This window comes from Rattus norvegicus, chromosome 3, assembly GCF_021556685.1.
Source record: "Rattus norvegicus strain SHRSP/BbbUtx chromosome 3, alternate assembly SHRSP_T2T, whole genome shotgun sequence".
Lineage (NCBI taxonomy): Eukaryota > Metazoa > Chordata > Mammalia > Rodentia > Muridae > Rattus > Rattus norvegicus.
The window spans coordinates 52,781,575-52,799,856 of record NC_141536.1 but is presented as its reverse complement, the minus strand read 5'-3'; the positions used below and the strand labels follow the sequence as shown (position 1 = coordinate 52,799,856).

Here is an 18,282-nt window from a genome sequence, read left to right as displayed (position 1 = left end):
CTGGTTTTCCATTATTTTACCAGTTCTGCCAATGTGCAACAAGCCAGGTGGGACTCCAGGAAAATCCTCATGGGCAAGGCCTCACCAATACTGAACTTTCTCCCTCAAGAACCTTAGGATAGAGGGTGAAAGTTGGTTGGTTTTGCGCGCGCGTGTGCGCGCGCGCGCGCACACACACACACACACACACACACACACACATTCACACACACACAATTTGTGACTCAGATTGTTGACAATTCTTCAAGAAGACATTACGGGTGCAATTTATTTGGATATGTCCTATTCTTTTACATAACCCCAATCTTTGATGGCATTATGAGCTCCCCCTTCAAAAATGATGTGTATACACAACAACAACAACAGCAACAACAACAACAACAGCAGCAGCAGCAGCAGCAGCAGCAGCAGCAGCAGCAGCAGCAGCAGCAGCAGCAGCAACAACAAGGCCTGAAATCCAATCAGAAAGCAATTACTTAGTGCTGGAGAGGCAAAGACTGGCTGATTCCTGGGTCTTACTACCCACCTCACTGAACGAGTTTCTTTTGGAAAAATGATTCCATTCCAAATTAGGCTTGGAAAGACAGAAGTGATCACAAATCCCTCACATTAGAAAAGACAATGAGCATGACAGAAGAAACCATGTACCAGTGTTCGCACATAGCTAGCTACTCAGTGTTTGAAATCATAAATATTTTCCCCTGGAGAATATCTAAATCTGTGACCCAATTGTTAGCATTCTTGAAATGCAGATTAAAATAATTGAAAGAAGAAAACACTCTGGCTTCTTACGTTCTTTTGTCAAAGGACATCCTGGTTTGTTTGCTTCACTATGAATAGACAAATATGTTGAACAAACGTTAGCGATCGATGGTGTCTTTTTAGATGGCAAAGGGCCAATATATCATCAAAGACTTTCTTGAAAAGCTAAAGTTACTTTTACTTTTAAAATCATATGGAAAAACAGATTCAAGGAGGCCACCAAGCTCATATTAACGTTTACCCAGTGGACACTCGTTCTCTTGGCTCATGCCTGATCTCGTGATTGACACCTGTGGAGATGGCCCACTCAAATCTTCATTGCAAACACTTGAGATTCCTTTAGTTCTCTAAAGGGATGGAATCAATATATGCCCAAGTAAATATGACTCTATGGAATGTCTTCTTCATTCTTTTATTTAGTTCACAAAAATAAAACACACGAGTAGGATTATACATCTTTAGCTCCTGTTACCCAACTTCAACTGTAGTGCACACATAGACAATCTTGTTTCATCTGCCTCCTCTTCTTTTTTTTTTTTTTTTTTTGGTTCTTTTTTTCGGAGCTGGAGACCGAACCCAGGGCCTTGCGCTTCCTAGGTAAGCGCTCTACCACTGAGCTAAATCCCTAGCCCCCTGCCTCCTCTTCTTAAAACTCTTCTTAACTTACTGACACTTCTACCTCATAAAAGATAAAGGCGACCACACCTGGGAGTTGGTCGATGGGAGAGAAAGTCAATCTAAAGAGACACAGTGGACGTAAATAACTGCATGGTTTGCCCAGTGTCTGAGCGTTGTCCTCTATGTTCAGGGACTTTGTTCAGTGTGCAGCTTTATGGGATGGATGCAGATCCTCCTTTCTAGTATTTACGATGAAGGTGTTAAATTCTCACTTTTCCAGTTCCTTCATGTCAGGAGCCATGTCCATAACTGACATTTATGCACTAAGCTATTCCTGCCATGCATCCTCAAAAGGAAATAAATGACCAAAGAAATGGGAAGGGACACCTGCTAAGGAGGCAGTGGCTCTGGCAAGAACATCTGTTTCTCCAAGGGAAGAGGAGAGAAGAAACAAAGGTGAGTATCAGTGAATCAAGGGTCTGAGTTCAGCATCAGCCCAGAGACTGTGAGGTCAATGTTGACATTGTCAACATTGTCAAGATGGTGACTGGACTGTCAGTTTCTAAGAAGTTCCTAAGGTACTGTTTCAGGTCAGGGGTCATTTTCTGAGCTATCTTGTTTTTGTTATTGACAAATCTAACTGATACATCTGGACTTCATTGATTATATCAGTTGTCTCAGAGGGATCCTAAAACATAAGTTATACAAAAGAAGAAATAAGGTGTGTGTGTGTGTGTGTGTGTGTGTGTGTGTGTGTGTGTGTGTGTGTGTGTGTGCCTGTAGTTCTAGCTACTCAGAGACTAGGGCAGAAGGAGAATTTGAGTTCATGTATTTGAGACATATGGGACACGTTCCCAAGTTAAAAATGAATAAATGAAGGAGGAAGGGAGGGAGGGAGGGAGGGAGGGAGGGATGAAAAGAGAAAAAAGAGAAAAAGAGAGCAAACATTACTCAGAGATTTTGAAAAAAAAAACAAACATTTTCCAACATAACTTATTAGTTTGGAGTGTTGTGAATGTGTAAAGGTTCAATACAGTCTATAGAATTATGAAGGAAACAAAGGAGATATTTTCTTAAGCCACACACAATAGTACACATTTATAATCCAAAGGTGGAGGCAGGAGGATGACCAGTTTGATAATAGCCTGGGCTTCATAAGTGAGATTCTTTCTCAGTCCTTGCTACCATTACCACCCCCCTCTCTTTAACTTCAAAAGCCACTTTAAATATCACTAAGTGAATTACAGCCTCTTCCTGTGTCCCTGATGTAAGTAATGTAAGTTTGTATGTAGGCAGGGAAAGAGTCATGGTAAGTTGTTAATTTCTTAACATCACTCCAAGAATTCCTTCTGCGTGCCGTTTGTTTAAAAAGGTGAGCACAGGTGCTTCCCTGTGTCAGTGAGATGTGCCAGCGAGATGGACAAATGAGTCTGACTTGCTTTTCATCGGGCTCATGCACTGGTTTAATACAAGTGTGTGAAATCTCACTCACTCAGAGGTTTCAAATAACATATGTGTATTCCCTAATGAGTCAGAAACTCCAGTGTCTGTTGTGACTCTTTCTACGCCTGGACCAAGGAGTGTGTGGCGTTGTGCTCACCCTGAAGGCTGGGGAAGAGAATATGATCCCTTGTGTTCTCTGACCGTTAGAGGTCACCTTCCTTCTGGGACTCAGATTTGGACCCCCCTTTCTTCCTCTGACTCCATGGTTACTCCTTTTTCTTCCAGAATCTGATCTTGTTTTGCTCCTTCAAAAACCGTCCTAGTGACAGTACTGAACTTGACAGGATAAACCTGGGTACTCTCTGATGATCCTAGTTGAATCACATCTACATGATCTTCTTTGCCACAAAAGGTAGCATTCCCCAGTTCCGAAGATTAGGTTACAGCTGTTGGGAGGGCTGCTACTCGGCCACACAACCTCAAAACAGCTTAATGGTATAAAGATCTTATTTTCCTTCTCCTAGAAGCCCTTGCCTTGATAATTTACTAATTTGTTTGTGGTATGAGTACAAAATCCCTACCAAGACTCAGACTATAATCTTTAAGCCAGTGCATTAGATCACATATATACACATATGAATATTAGCAGTGCTTACTTAAAAGGCAAGATTATTCTGAGACTCAGTGTATTCCTCTTCCTTTTCTCACTACTTTTTTTCTGTCACAGTTACTGTTTATAATCTGACATGCCTTGAGCAGATATTAAAATGCAATAATTCTCTCAGGTTTTAAAGATATGCACTGCATTGGGTGCCACTGGATATAAGTATATGCTCAAATAAACTCATTAGAAATAAAATAAGTCACAAGGATGAGAAACTTAAATGATAATTCATCAAGCATTCCTCCCATTAGAGATGGACTGCCCTTGACATTTTAAAATGTGGTATAAATAGAAGAACAGTGCCTTGTACCACTGTGCTCAAAAGCAGAAGTCTGTGACCATTAGATTTTTGTTATATTTATACAAAAATAAAACAGCCTTACTTATAAATGCTGCTTGTCATGAAAAAGGTTCCAACCCCATCCCCTGTCAAAAGAACCTTTACTTTTTGGTTCATGTTCTTTCAAACGGTATCAAGTCTCCGTGCCCTAATTTATGGACTTCATGGTGGAAAATGAAATACCCATCGGTGATAACCCACACAGCCGGAGGGACCATTGCAAAGGATGGTTGTGATTTACAGGCCTGGGAAGTGATCCAGTCAGAAAGAGACAATATAGAATTTGCTGAACAGCCTGCTTTAAAAGCGGATGACAGGAACACTTTTTCTCGTTCCTTTCCTAGCCCAGTGCACATATGTGCTCATTAGTGGGCTCATGTGTAGTGCCTTGCAGGTGCCCCTTTGTAACAGAGGAATATTAATGAAGTCTTTGTAGACTATGCAGCCACTAATTACTATTGAGCTCCTCCACTCTTGTCTCAGCCCTGAGTGATGCCATTTCCCTGCCTCTGCCGGCCTCCTGAGTTTGGCAGAGGGTTTCGTTCACCACTTCCCTGTGTGTTTATAACCACTTCCCTGGCACAGCCTTTTCCCAGCCCTCATAGAGCCTCAGACATGACGGACTGCACTCTCACACTGACACGCTCTCTCCACCTCCTCTCTCCATTCGTTACTTTCCTACGATTCTCAGTGATATCCCTGCCAACATTTCAGTTGCCTGGGAAACTTTCTGAACATACCTTTCCAAATGATATTATCTTGGCAGAGTCACACGTTGGAAGATGGGCTTGCTTATTTTAGGAAAAAAAAATGTAAGACACACACAGGAAATACTATGTTTGCATGGAAGTTTCCTGATAGGAATATTTTTCTTCCAATGAAGAGAAGCTAGAGAGGTCAGGCATGGAGGAATGTACAATTCCTCAGTGACTACTCCTTCTAGCTTATGCTTTCCTGAGGCATTCTGGGCAGCCAACCAAGTGGGATGATTTCTGAGCTCTGCAAAGTTACTCAGCTCCAGATATTTCTCAGGGGCTTTCTGGTAGAGATGTTGTTTCCAGAACGACGTGGGACCAGCTTTACTTATTACCATTCATGATGTCCTGACAGAGAGAGTGCCCTAAGGGAATTCAGGACAGATTAGTCCTTGATGGAAAACAAACAAATGACTGATTGGGACAAGTAGCCTAGAAAAGTCCAGTGGATAGTGGGAGGATAGCACCATACAGGCAGGTAATTAGTGGTTTAATGTTCTTTAAAGGAAAAAAAAAGGAAAGGAAAGGCAGGGACATTTTAGGAACATTACACAGTCTCTCTCTCTCTCTCTCTCTCTCTCTCTCTCTCTCTCTCTCTCCCTCTCTCCGTCTCTGTCTCTCTCTCTCTCTCAGTCACACACACACACACACACACACACACACACACACACACACACACTACTGTTTCCCTCAAAGTTTCATATTAGCGATTTGCATGCTTGTAGGCCAGTGTCATCATTGGGTTTCAGCTACCTAGAGCAGCCATGTTTTACATTTTTAATTTTCATGCCCAAATTTTCCCAAAACATGAGTCCTCCCTGCTCTCAGCCACAGGAAACCACCAACCCACTGTCTGACTTTACGAATTTCAGTACTATATTGTCTTATGTAAGTGGGGCGATGCAGCTATGTTTACCTTCTTGGGACTTGCTTATTTCAGTCAGCATGATGACTTAAGGCTTAGAACGTTGGGGCGTGTATTGAACTTTTCTTTCTGAAGCTAAGAAAAGGCGCAGGAAAAGACGAAGTCTGGAAGTTCGCACACGCATGCACAGTCAAAAATACAGTTTTAAGAAACTAAATGCATATGACCAAAAAAAAAAAAAAGAAAGAAAGAAAAAGAAATCTCAACATTCATGAAGGCTTTAAATCTTTCTCCCCTTACCCTCAGATGTCTAATTTCTCTTTCTACGAACAAGAGCTACGAGTCATTTCTTGTGTGTCTTTTTTTTTTTTTAAATGTTGTGTTCCTGGTTTATGACCAAAGGGAGGCTAATCAGGCGGATAAGCTTATTACTGTTAGCTTATTACCATTCACGATGTCGAGAGTATGTCCTGGGAATGCTTGGCAGATTAGTTCTTGATGGAAAATGAGCAATCAAACAGACACACACTTGACACTATCTCTCAAAGACATGTGGTCCAGGCCTAATCTAATAAACACTGTATAAACAGTTGCTATCCTCTGTTGCTCAGTGAACATGACGCTTGCAGAAAAGAAATGGTACACGTTTTATATAGGGATAAGCTCTAGCTGCAGTTAGTTCCATCCACAGATACAGAGAGCTGTCGCTCAGGAAGAGAACTATTCTGTGTATCACAGGGCCACAATGCTTCCTCATTCTTGTTTCTCAGTAGCAACTAGTGGAGACAGATGTCTTCAAAGCAATGCGGTCAGACCCATGGGCTGGTTTGAGGCACACGGGTCAGAGTTACTTAACTCAGGGCAGAAGTCACCTGGCTGGGCAAGTAAGGGAGGTGGAGCAGCAACAAGGCTCAGAATCAGAAGACAGAGCCGTCAGCTCTCAACCGACGTACTCTGTAGATGGCCATAAACACACGGAGGGAATGGAGAAGTTCTTAAATGGTAATTATCTGTGTATTATCAACATGCAGACTTTAGGGCAGGCAGTATTCGTGGTGATATTTCTTCGTCAGTATTTTCAGAAATGTATTTGCAGTGAAGCCTAACACATGTCTCTAGAACTGTAGCTGAGTCGGCGTTTCTGCATCTGTGGGTTGAACTAACCACAGACAGAGGGTATTTGTATAAAAACTTGTACCTGTATTAAACATGAACTGTTTCTTTCTATGCCAGGTGCACTAAGCAACGGAGGATAGTAGTTGCTTATTTATACAGTATTTACATTAGGCAGGGATCACAAGTCTGTGAGAGCTAAGTTCAAGGGTACGTGTGGCTTTTCATAAGTTATATGCAAATACTATGCCATTTTAGAAAATAGGCCAGTGTACATACAAAATTTGTCATCAATGGGGTGATGCAAGCTGTCCTCCATGGAGAGTGAGGGACAGCTATGCTACTCAGCACATTTGACTGACAGGACACTTGGCATATTGTTATCATGCCTTTTGGTCTTTCTTTTCTTCTTCAATCTGTTTCAACAAAAACAACAAAAGAATCACTTTTCAGGGCTGGAGAGATGGTCCAGTGGGCCAAGAGCTTGCTGCATCACCATGAGGACCAGAGCAGTCACATGAAACCTGAGGGTGACCTTGTGGGTCTGTAACCCCAGAGCTGGTAAGCACAGATAGGCTAATCTCATGGGCTTGGTGGACAACCAGTCTAGCCTAAATGGTAATAAACTTCAGGTTTAGTGAAGACCTTACCCATCCCTGCAAACCACAACCAAACCAAATCAAACCAAACCAAATGAACCAACCAAACAACAACAAAAAATAGGTACAGAGTAATAGAGGAAGATACTAGATGTTGACCTCTGGCCTCACAAATGAACGCACAGGCAAGCACACACACACACACACACACACACACACACACACACACACACACACTCACACACACATTCTTTTTTTTTAAGGTTTTAATTTTATCAAATGTTTGGTATGATTTTAATGCATACTTTTTACATTAATCAAAGTCTTATAATCTGTGAGATGGATGATACAAAGAATAAGATCCAAATAATGTATGAGCTAGCACGCCACACACAAATCAACCACATGGGTTCTTAACTCCAGAATGTACTTTTGTAGAAAGAAAAATGTGCTATGTTTTTTTTTTAAGGTTTTTTTTTCTTTTTTTTGGGGGGGGGGCTGGGGACCGAACCCAGGACCTTGTGCTTCCTAGGCAAGCGCTCTACCACTGAGCCAAATCCCCAACCCCGCTATGTTTTTTTAATATTGAAGACAAGTATTCAAATATAGTCAGGACCCCAGATAGAGTTTACACCAGCAAGTGGGTAAGAAACTCACTTTTGTGTCTGAAGTCCAAGGCTCTGAATGGGCTGGTCAGGCCTTAGCTAGCTGCACCCACCCAGTGGCCATCACCAGATTTCTCAGGTACCCAGCTATATTCAATGTGAAGTAAAAAATATCCCAAGTCTTAACCAAAATACAGGCTCTGACTCAGAAGTATGAGTTTAACTTTCTCTTTAAATAAGACAATCAGGGAAGGGGATCAAGCTTGAAAAACAGTAACACTTATTTTGGCAAGATAGCAACCAAAATCTAAAGTACAAGCTATTATATCAAAATTAAAAGGCATTAAAGAATAAACCATAATATTAGGGAGGGGGAACACATCAAACACAAGATACAGTATGTCTAAACATCTTGAAATTATAAGGTAAAATTTAAGGGTAAAAGTTGAAAACTTATGCTGTTTTAGATTAAGTGCACCTTTTTCCTGTTTCTCCCAAATAGAATCAGAGTCTACGATTTAATCACACCTCAAAGCTTTTCTCTCAGTACAAAGCAACCACTAAGTACACACAAAATACTTATTTGTCATTTCCCTGGCTTATCCAACGTGCAATGCACACGACTCAATAGACTACAATTCGGGGTGAGTGTACACAAACTGAAAAACCACAACTCCAAGTTTCAAAATTTGCTCTTAAACCATAGGACACACAGGTCATTTTTACTTCTCATGAGGATGTCACACTGTCATTAAATCATCAAATTTCCTTAGAATGACAAGAATTGTCAGTTGCCAATCTCAATGGACTGGAGATACAACTTTCAAAATACTTCATTTCTTAATGGCTGAGTAAGGTCATTATAATTGTTTGCATTCTTCAAGTCTCCAGTACCTAACAATCTACCAAACTTAAGAAGTCTAAGTTATTAAATGGTGTAACATCCTAAAAGTAGCCAATTACTTCAGTATAAGCCATTCATAGCCCAAAGTCTGAAGAATGAACAAAATCAAATCTTTATTTTTTATAACTGTATAAATGTGATCCAAATGTGTCCACCACTAGTTTTTCCGAAAGAAACATGCTATAAATAAGCAAACTACAACTGCTCACTGATATGTACGGACTCCCTAGATGTCTCATTGGGCTTAATTATAGACCACTCACAGTAATAGCTTTTTAGTATCAAGTGTAGCATGATGTTAAGCCACTTTAGCTCTTGCACATACATGTTGCACTTCTGGCTGATAATGGAGAAACATTTGCAGCATTACACTGTTAAGCTAAGTTGCATCCATCCTTTTAAATGGCATCAATATCAATGTCGTCATCCTTGTTGTCAGACTTCACAGTTTCAACTTTTGGTACACTGAGAGTCTTCGAATATACCACCTCAATATTTTCATCTTCGTCTTCTTCCTCACCACCAGAAGATTCCTCCTCCGCTTCCTTCAACCATTTAATAAATGGCTCTGCTTTGACACGAATCTCTTTGGCAAGTTCTTTTGAGACATATTTCTTAGAGGCCTTTTCTGACCAGCTGATAATGACCTCTTCCTCTAAAAGGTCTGCATCATACATCTCCTTCAAGATATGTGGAATCTTGGAGATCAACTGAACTTGATGCATTGCTACCACACATTCCAAACCATGAAGAAGGTACCACTGGGCCTTTTTGTTGTTATGACAAAATCTTAAAAAATGGCGCCTGTATTTCTTGATTTGCTCTCTTATCTTCTCATCAAAGAGAACTTCTGTCAAAACGAGAGGGCCCATGGCTTTTACATCCAGTCTTTCTGCCTCAGCCACAATGTCTTTATCAGATGAATCAATAATGCCCTCTTCTTTCTTTTTCTTAACAAAATCAAACAGGATGTTAACACGCTCTTCTACAGTTCTTTCCAAATCATCGCTAAGTGTCAGACCTTTTGCATGGTCACTGCTTTCATCCATTCTGCGCCTTTGAGCTTCCTCAGTTGTATCCTCCCCCCAATCACCACCTTCCTCTTCTTCCACAGCATGTGGAGGACTAATTTCATTTGGTGGTGGAGGTGGTGGTGTCTCACTGGTGGATACAGAGCCATTTTCCTTGTCCTTGCCCTTTCTATTTTTCTTTTCTTTCTCTTTCTTTCCTGTACCAATGTCACTATTCTCAGGTGGGTTTTTGAGAATGAATGTACAGAGTTTCTGATGTGTGTCAAGCATGCCTCGGTACCCACAGGCTTTACAAGAATTACCTATTGTTTGCTTCTTTGGATTGACATGCAGATCTGTTTCAGGATTCTCACACTCAGGACAGAGAACAATTTTTTTTTTAATTTAGAGAATACTTTATTAGTTTTTGTAATCAAACCCACGTATATAAGACCTTACATATTTAATACAGTGTGTTACCCCTGTACAAATGGAAAAAACTTAAGTTCAACATTTCTAGACCAATATGGCTGTTAATTTCTGTACAGTGCCAACTCAACACAGTAAACGGGGATACTTTTTTCGAAAGTTGACAGCACAGGTAAAGTTTCAAAAAATTCAAATTATATATCTGTATATATATATTTATATTTATATAAAAAGACCAATAATAGCAGTGTGTTATGCATCAACAGCAGCAACAGCTTTTCCAGGGAGAACAAATTTTTTTTTTTTTTTGGTTCTTTTTTTTCGGAGCTGGGGACTGAACCCAGGGCCTTGCGCTTCCTAGGTAAGCGCTCTACCACTGAGCTAAATCCCCAGCCCCGAACAAATTTTTTAATGAATCCATCCAACATGTCTTGCAGCTTATTCGCCTCATGAGATCCATTGACAATGTAACGGTCATTCTTTTTTTTTTTATTTTTTTCTTTAATATAGAAATAATATATAATTGCTTATACCATAGAGTTGATTTGGAAGCTAAATAAATTAACAAATGCTTAACACTTAAACATAATGATTATTAGACATTGCTATTACCATTACAACTGGTCTGTGGTAACGGTCATTCTTAACATCAAACTGGGTCTGTGCTCCCAGCTCACAACCAAAATATTTGGTGGGATACGTTGGAGGCCGATTAAGCACCTTTGCAACGTCAACCATGTTGACTATAACTGTCTTGATTCCATTTCCTTTGCCCTCAACTTTAGCAATCAAACGAGGCATCTTGTAGCGATAGAACTGGTCTGACACGCTGCGGTTGACGTTGACAGACATTTTGGCTTATTAGTGACTTTATCAATAAGATGAACAGATCTTTGATTGCAACTTTTTGGTATCTTCTGTCTGGAGAAGAAGGGATGACATAAACGACTCTAAGAGTTCTCGGTCTCTGACATGAAAAATTTTTCGCCACTGAGGCTGTAAGCTTCTTGCTTGTATGCTATGTTTCCCCAATACAGGTACCAATGGCTGCGCAACAGCTCGTTTTCGTCAAATAAACCCAACGCGGCTCGCCCGGGACTGGGAGGAAGAGGCGCTGGAAACCGGGTCCGGAGCGGCGGGCCGGCAGCGAGCGGAGGGGCGGCTGGGCAGCAGCGGGAGGGACTGTCCCAGCGACGTCCGCGTCCACACCAGCAGCGCAGAACCTGGCGACCTCTGGAATGTTCTCGCTCTGACTGCAAACACATTCTTTTTTGATATAACTATTCTTTCCAAACATAAAATGACAGTGTTCTATTCTCTACTGCAATGGCATTTGAGTTTATCTGGGTGGGAAGGATCCTAAGGTTCTTTGACTTACATATAGGTTTTTGTCAGTCTCTCTTAGAGACGTTATTTACAGCGACATTTTAATGCTAGAATAAAACCTTTGTATTCTCGGACTTCTGAATTTCCATCATCTGAAAATATCCAGGAGTTCCTTCTGAACACAGGCCTGTATCTTTTACAGCTTCAATAAGGTAAGAAGTCAGGCTTTGGCCTAAAAGAATAATGGGAATCCTGGCTCGTTGGTGATTTTGCGAAGAAATATCAGCCTTAGCTCTCTATTTGGGGCACACCAAATCATAGGTTATATTGTTCTTTGAGGGAGAGCAAGAAGGTAATTCTAAGTCTTAGTAAGACCATAAGAACATATTAGCTTTCTAACCTCTGCTAGATCCATAAATCTGAAAATCTACACCTGTGAGAGAGGGAAGAGTGAAGGAGCCTAAGTGGAGACATAAGAACAACATTGCCAACCAATCAGAGCCCCCAGGGACTAAACATGGACAGACCTATGACTCCAGCTGCATATGTAACAGAGGATGGCCTTGTTGGGCTCCAATGGGAGGAGAAGCCCTTGGTCCTGCCAAGGCTGGACCCCCCAGTGTAGGGGAATGTCGGTGCAGGGAGGTGGGAAGGGGTGGATGGTTGGGTGGGGAAACACCCTCATATAAGAAGGGGGAGAGATTGGAATAGGGGGAGATGGGAAACCTGGAAAAGGGATAACATTTGAAATGTAAATAAAAAATCCAATAAAAAAGCAATTTAAAAAAAGAGGGAGAATCTCTACATATATTTAACACACACACTCTCTCTCTCTCTGTGTGTGTGTGTGCGTGTGTGTGCATGCACGAGCGTGTGGCTGAACCATGACAGATAAAGAATTTCTTAATCCATAGGTCCTAGAACAATGAGTAAGAGCTTTTAATGAGATGGTAGACAAGTTATCAAGGTATTATATCATCTCAAAGGAAAAGAGTGGTCAACCAGCATGGCACTGAAGGGCAATCTGGGTAAAACATAATGGAAGTCTAAGTCAGTCAGGCACAAAGCTGTGAAACTCAGGACAGTGACAGTGGGGGGATGGAAGGAAAGTTACATTAATGCAAAAAAGGCAGCCCCCCCTTTACAGGAGCATCTAATGAATCCAAGGCTTGGCTTGTAGCAATCTCTCCCTTACTAGAGTAGGAAAGGCAGTAGGCAAATGATCTGCCCTGGGGACACTCAGGTTACAGCCAGATGGGACAATATACTAGATGCGAAAGATTAACTTTCCTTATTCTTTTTACCTGTGAGCTCCCTCATCAGCAAAGTATCTGTGAACTCAGTAAAGAACTGTTACATGAACAAAGCAGAAAAACTAGTTGAAGTCCAGGGTCTACTTGGAGGACACTTTCAAGATGAAAAATACCCTTGGGACTCTGTAATATTTGTCATGTGTCTGATATACATTTTCTTGTTGAGGGAAGCAGGAAGGAGTGCTTGTCTGCATTGTAAACCCATCCCCAAGTCTTCCTCCAGCCACACACACGCAAGATCATAGCCATGTGATTATACAAGAAGACAGGTGTTTGATCCCTCTTCTTCAGAAACAAAGGACAGAATTGGTGAGCTGTTATCAATTTATTTTCGGCAGTTCTAATATAAATGTCACTCTAAACTCTAAACAAAAGAAGCTCTCAGAGAAATCAGTACTAAGCCCTTCCAGTTTTGCAACATACAGATTTTTATCTTCTTAAAAGGGCGTTTACAGATCGTCTGGGAAATTATTTTAAAACTATTGTTGAGAATCCTAAGTTGCTGATCCTACTTCATCTAACAGGAAAGATGATCATGATTCTATTAATTCATGGCCATTTTTAGAGATTTCGTTCAAAGAATAGTGTATATTGGCCTAAGACACCGGTCCCTTCTTTATGCAGAAAGTCTTTTGTCTGCAACAATGGGTAATCAGTTGAACAGCGGTTTTGAAGGAGATCAGTGTGTGAAATATAATGGGAAAAGAGGTCCAGCTGCCCGTCACAAGAATCTAGCCTATTTCAAGAAAGACATTTTTTTCCCACCATGGAGACTCAAAAAGCACAGAGACCCAGGCACATGGTACAGTGATGTTTGGCCATAACTCCCGGGCTGTGAGCAGGTGAGGGTAACATGTAAATCCTAGACGCTCATGACTAGGCAGTTTGGCTGAGACAGAAGCTTCACACTCACTTAGTGACCCTGTTTTAAGAAATAAAGGCGGAGGATGATCAAAGGAAAAAAAACGTGCCGTCAAACTCTGGCCTCTATGCCTACACTAACAAGTATTGACACCACACATCCAACAACACAAACACACACATCAAACAATAATAATAACAACAACAACAACAACAATAATAATAAACTTTTGCCAAGCATAGTGGTATATATCTGAGATCCTAACATTCAAGAAGCGGAGGCAGAACTGTTACGTCTTTGAGGAAGATTAGCTTATAGTGTATGCTCGCATAGCAAGGCCTTTTCTCAAAAACAGAGTATAAACAGTTGTACTATATAAGCCACATTAAGTCATTGGACATAGACAATATGGCAGGTAGCAGATTAAAAGCCTTAAAACAGGGCTGGAGCTCAGTGCTTAAGGAAGTGTGCTGCCTTTTCAGAGGACCTGAGCTCAGTGCCCAGCTCTCACTCTGGGTGACTCAAAGTCTCTCTTGACTTCAGCTCCATGGGTATTTGATGGCCCCTGGCCTCTGTGGGCACCTGCATTCATGGGCACATACACACACAGAGATGACACAGACATGTAATTAAAAATAATAAGATAAAATAAAAACACTTCAATCACTTCAACTACCTCACAAAGCAAGCATTAATGGGGATAAGTAACAGATCCCACATGAAACTAATAAAGTGTGTTGTGCATCATCTCTACAAGTAAGACTTGCAATAAACACATGTGGGTTTAGTGACATCATGCTCCCCTCTCCCTGAGAACTAGTGCTTAATCACTTACCAAGGGCACATTAGACAGGGACCAGAGCACAGGCGAAGAGAGAGCCGAAGGGGCAGAGTTTGAGACCTTGCAGCCAGCGGCGCTTGTAAAGGAGCAAGTAGATCCTTTCGCTATGGCTGCTTCCAGCTAATTTTAATGGGATTGCTGCCAGTTGCCTCCAAGCAAGGACAAAGACATCTGTGTGACTTGAAGCAGTGTGTTACAGACAAGTTCGGAGCAGCCTGTTTCTTCTTCTTCTTTCTTCTTCTTCTTCTTCTTCTTCTTCTTCTTCTTCTTCTTCTTCTTCTTCTTCTTCTTCTTCTTCTTCTTCTTCTTCTTCTCTTCTCCTTCTCCTTCTCCTTCTCCTTCTCCTTCTCCTTCTCCTTCTCCTTCTCCTTCTCCTTCTCCTTCTCCTTCTCCTTCTCCTTCTCCTTCTCCTTCTCCTTCTCCTTCTCCTTCTCCTCCTCCTCCTCCTCCTCCTCCTTCTCCTCCTTCTCCTTCTCCTTCTCCTTCTTCTTTTTTTTCTTCTTCTTCTCCTCCTTCTCTTTCTCCTCCCCCGTCCTTCTCCTCCTCCTCTTCTTCTTCTTGGTTTTGAGTAAGGGGAAGGACGTGTCTGAAGGTCTGAAGATGTAGCTCACATTTCTGGGATCGGATCAGAATTTAATGGGAGGAGTGTGCCAAGTGCATTCTCAATCCCTGCTCTTGCCTTGCTGGCCTTTCTGCTCATGGATCCCAATCCTCAGACCTCTCTTCTATGGCGGAGTCTGTTTCTGAGCCCCGATTTCGTTTTCCACTCTATTCTGCACCTTGCTCTCTTTTGGTTTGTGCCCTGGCCATACCTGCCTGGTGGAGGGGCATCAGGACTTGCTCTTTGCTAGCAAATGCTACAGACATTTCTGTCTCCAAGGCCCAGATAGAAGCACAGCAGTCCTTAAGCAACTGGCTACCAGTGAGCTTCTCCTGCAAATTTTTCCAAGATCTTCTGTCTGCAAGGCGGCCCATTATCACAGTACTCTGCAGCCTGCTGCAGAGCAGAGCTCAACAGGCTCCACAGCCAGGGCTTCCTTGAACAGTGGATGTCTCACAGGCCTCTGCTGCAGCCAACCAGGCCAGACCCTGGCAAGTCCCCTTTCAAAACTGCCATACCTCCTCTGTGTCCTCTTTTGTAGAACATAGAAGTACCTACTGCAGTTCAAGAACCAACCATGTAACTGTTTTCACCTCAGGACTAGAGGTAAACAGAGATGAAGAGTTTCATCCGTACATATGAAAATTTTAGTCTTTTTCAGACTTGTCACTAAAAACATCAGTTAGAGCCAGTTCTAGTGGTGCACGCCTTTAATCCTCATCACTCAAAAGGCAGAGGTCGAAGATCTTTGTGACTTTAAGGCTAGCCTGCTCTATGTAGAGAGTTTCCAGGGTAGCCCGGAATACTTAGTGAGAATAATAATAAATAATAATAAATAATAAATAATAATAAATAAATAATAAATAAATAAATAAATAAAAACAAAAGCTAAAAATATCAACTAATTCTATGCAAAGCTGATATAGGCTTAGATATTTTACAAAGTTAAGATGGTCTCCAGTTGCTAAGTTGTAATCTCATCTCTCTCCTCCACTCCAGCAGTTTCTTTTTCTTTTTTTGTGAAAAAAAGCCATTAAAATGAGAAATGGAGAGATTAAGCTAAATTTCAGACAATGGTAGTAGTAACAACAACAACAACCCTTCTGTTCACAAGCCCATAAGACAAGAATGGCTTCTGTCTCATCTTGTTAATGGAGTGCACACACTGTCATCCTCCTAGTACTGGATCCTATTAAACCACACTCTTCTTTTTGCTTTCAGAGAAACAACTCGGTGTGAGCACACTGTAATAATAGAAACATGAAAACAGCCCCATTTGCTAACATCAAAAGGCCTGGACTGATGAACTCAAACATCAGAAAGTAGGTTAATTTTTTTTTTTTTATTATTCTCCTTGAGAGAGAGTGGGAGGTGAAGCAAATGGGGTGGACCAGTTAAGAAGCTGAGGGTTTGAAAACTGTGTCCTATGATACAAGGGAAAAACGGAGAAGCAATGTTCCACAGATAAGACCCACTCGAAATATGGGGATATAATAATGGAACCACTACAGTAAAGAACTCCTCTCTCAAGTTGTAGCACTTCACTGGGGACTTCCTGCAGCCACGGCATGCCTATTAGTTTCTCATTGGAGCAGCTGCGCTCAGTCTTTTTGGACTACAGCTCTTCCTGGATGACATTTAAATATGCAACCTTCCCACAGGAATGGCCAGATGTCAACAAGTTCAAAACATTTCATGTGTGTGCAGAAGTGAAACACCGGGGTGATTTGTAACGGTGAGTGGAGCTAAAGGTAGTTAGAGAAAGACTAGGCCGCCATTCCCAACACCTTCAGCTAGCACCACATCCTTTCTTCCGTCCAGGAAGGCTATGGGGTTAGATAGAAAATTTAGGGGAGGGCTGAAAAGATGGCTCAGCGGTTAAGAGCACTGACCGCTCTTCCAGAGGTCCTGAGTTCAAATCTCAGCAACAACATGGTGGCTCACAACCATCTGTAATGGGATCTGATGCCCTCTTCTGGTGTGTCTGAAGACAGCTACAGTGTACTCACATACATTAAATACATAAATAAAAAAAAAAAAAGAAAGTTTAGGGGAGAGGCTTTGAATCCATTCTTTTATTCTTATTATTAATTAAAATATTTGCCTTAGCTGGGAAGTGGTGGCACACACCTTCAATCTCATCACTCAGGAGGCAGAAGCAGGCAGATCTTTTAGAGTTCAAGGCCAGCCTGATCTAGAGTGAGTTCCAGGAGAGCCAGAGCTACACAGATAGAAACTCTGTCTCAAAACAACAACAACAACAGAAACAACAGCAACAGCAACAGAAACAACAACAACAACAGAAACAACAGCAACAGCAACAGAAACAACAACAACAACAGAAACAACAGCAACAGCAACAAACCTAAAACCCTAAAGCAAAAAAAAAAAAAAAAAAAATGCCAGTGGGACTTCTCGTTCCTATCAGTTATGGATGTGCCATTGAATAAATAGTAGGAAGGAGGGGGAAGAGAGAGGTGTTTTATAGGAAACAGAAACTGGGAAGCAAAGCAAGAGTGAGAGGAGAACTTGAAAGCATGTGTCCTGCTACAGAACCTCTTGGCTTCCTTACTTAGTGGCTGCAGTTGGGAGACAAGGCGAGCAACTGACTTTATCCTTTGCCCAAAGTCCCAGGTCTGGGGTGCAAGGCCAGAGGACAGTCTAAGGTGAAGCAACAGATCCCAGGACTTCTTATGGGCATGAAGAAACTAGAAAAGAGGTCTCCTTTTTTTTTTTAATGAGACTGGGATTATCTTGTCATCTAGGCCGGCCTCCCCTTTAGGGTCTCCCCCACCCCTCATTCCCTCGTGTCAGGGTTCCAGGTGCTTTTGATAGCCAGTCTAAGGCCCTAAAACACTTTCCTGGACTCACTGAGAAAACTGTTCTCACTTACTGTCTGATTACCAAATACCTTCACTTGTAAACATGTCCATTTCCTAAAAGTTCACTGTTTCAAAGGAGAGCATCTGTTTCGAAAGACTTTTCATATTGCAATCTGTAACAGCACAAACTATTAAGTAATTCGGTAGGAATTTCAACATTAGGAAAGGGCTGTGTGTCACAGTTATGCCAGGAAACAGCACATTCATGGACTTGATCGTTGTGGGTTAGTAAGGAGACTCTTATTGACAAAAGAATGAGTTCAAGAGAACCAGGCGATAAAGTCCCTGCTATTAGTACTGCTGGGACTGCTAATACCAGGTCCTCTTAATCCCTGGTCCTGCAGGGGTCG

General features: G+C 41.6%; 1 long non-coding RNA gene and 1 pseudogene across 1 annotated transcript; one reads left to right on the top strand and one right to left on the bottom strand.

Annotated features, from left to right (window-relative positions):
• Nucleotides 1-6,205: 6,205 nt before the first annotated feature.
• Nucleotides 6,206-12,225, top strand: LOC147995495 (uncharacterized). Its single transcript, XR_015684350.1, has 3 exons — nucleotides 6,206-6,449; nucleotides 11,145-11,645; nucleotides 11,843-12,225. It is a non-coding gene; the product is annotated as an uncharacterized LOC147995495 (long non-coding RNA).
• On the bottom strand, nucleotides 7,979-11,351 carry Eif5-ps1 (eukaryotic translation initiation factor 5, pseudogene 1; annotated as a pseudogene).
• Nucleotides 12,226-18,282: the final 6,057 nt, after the last annotated feature.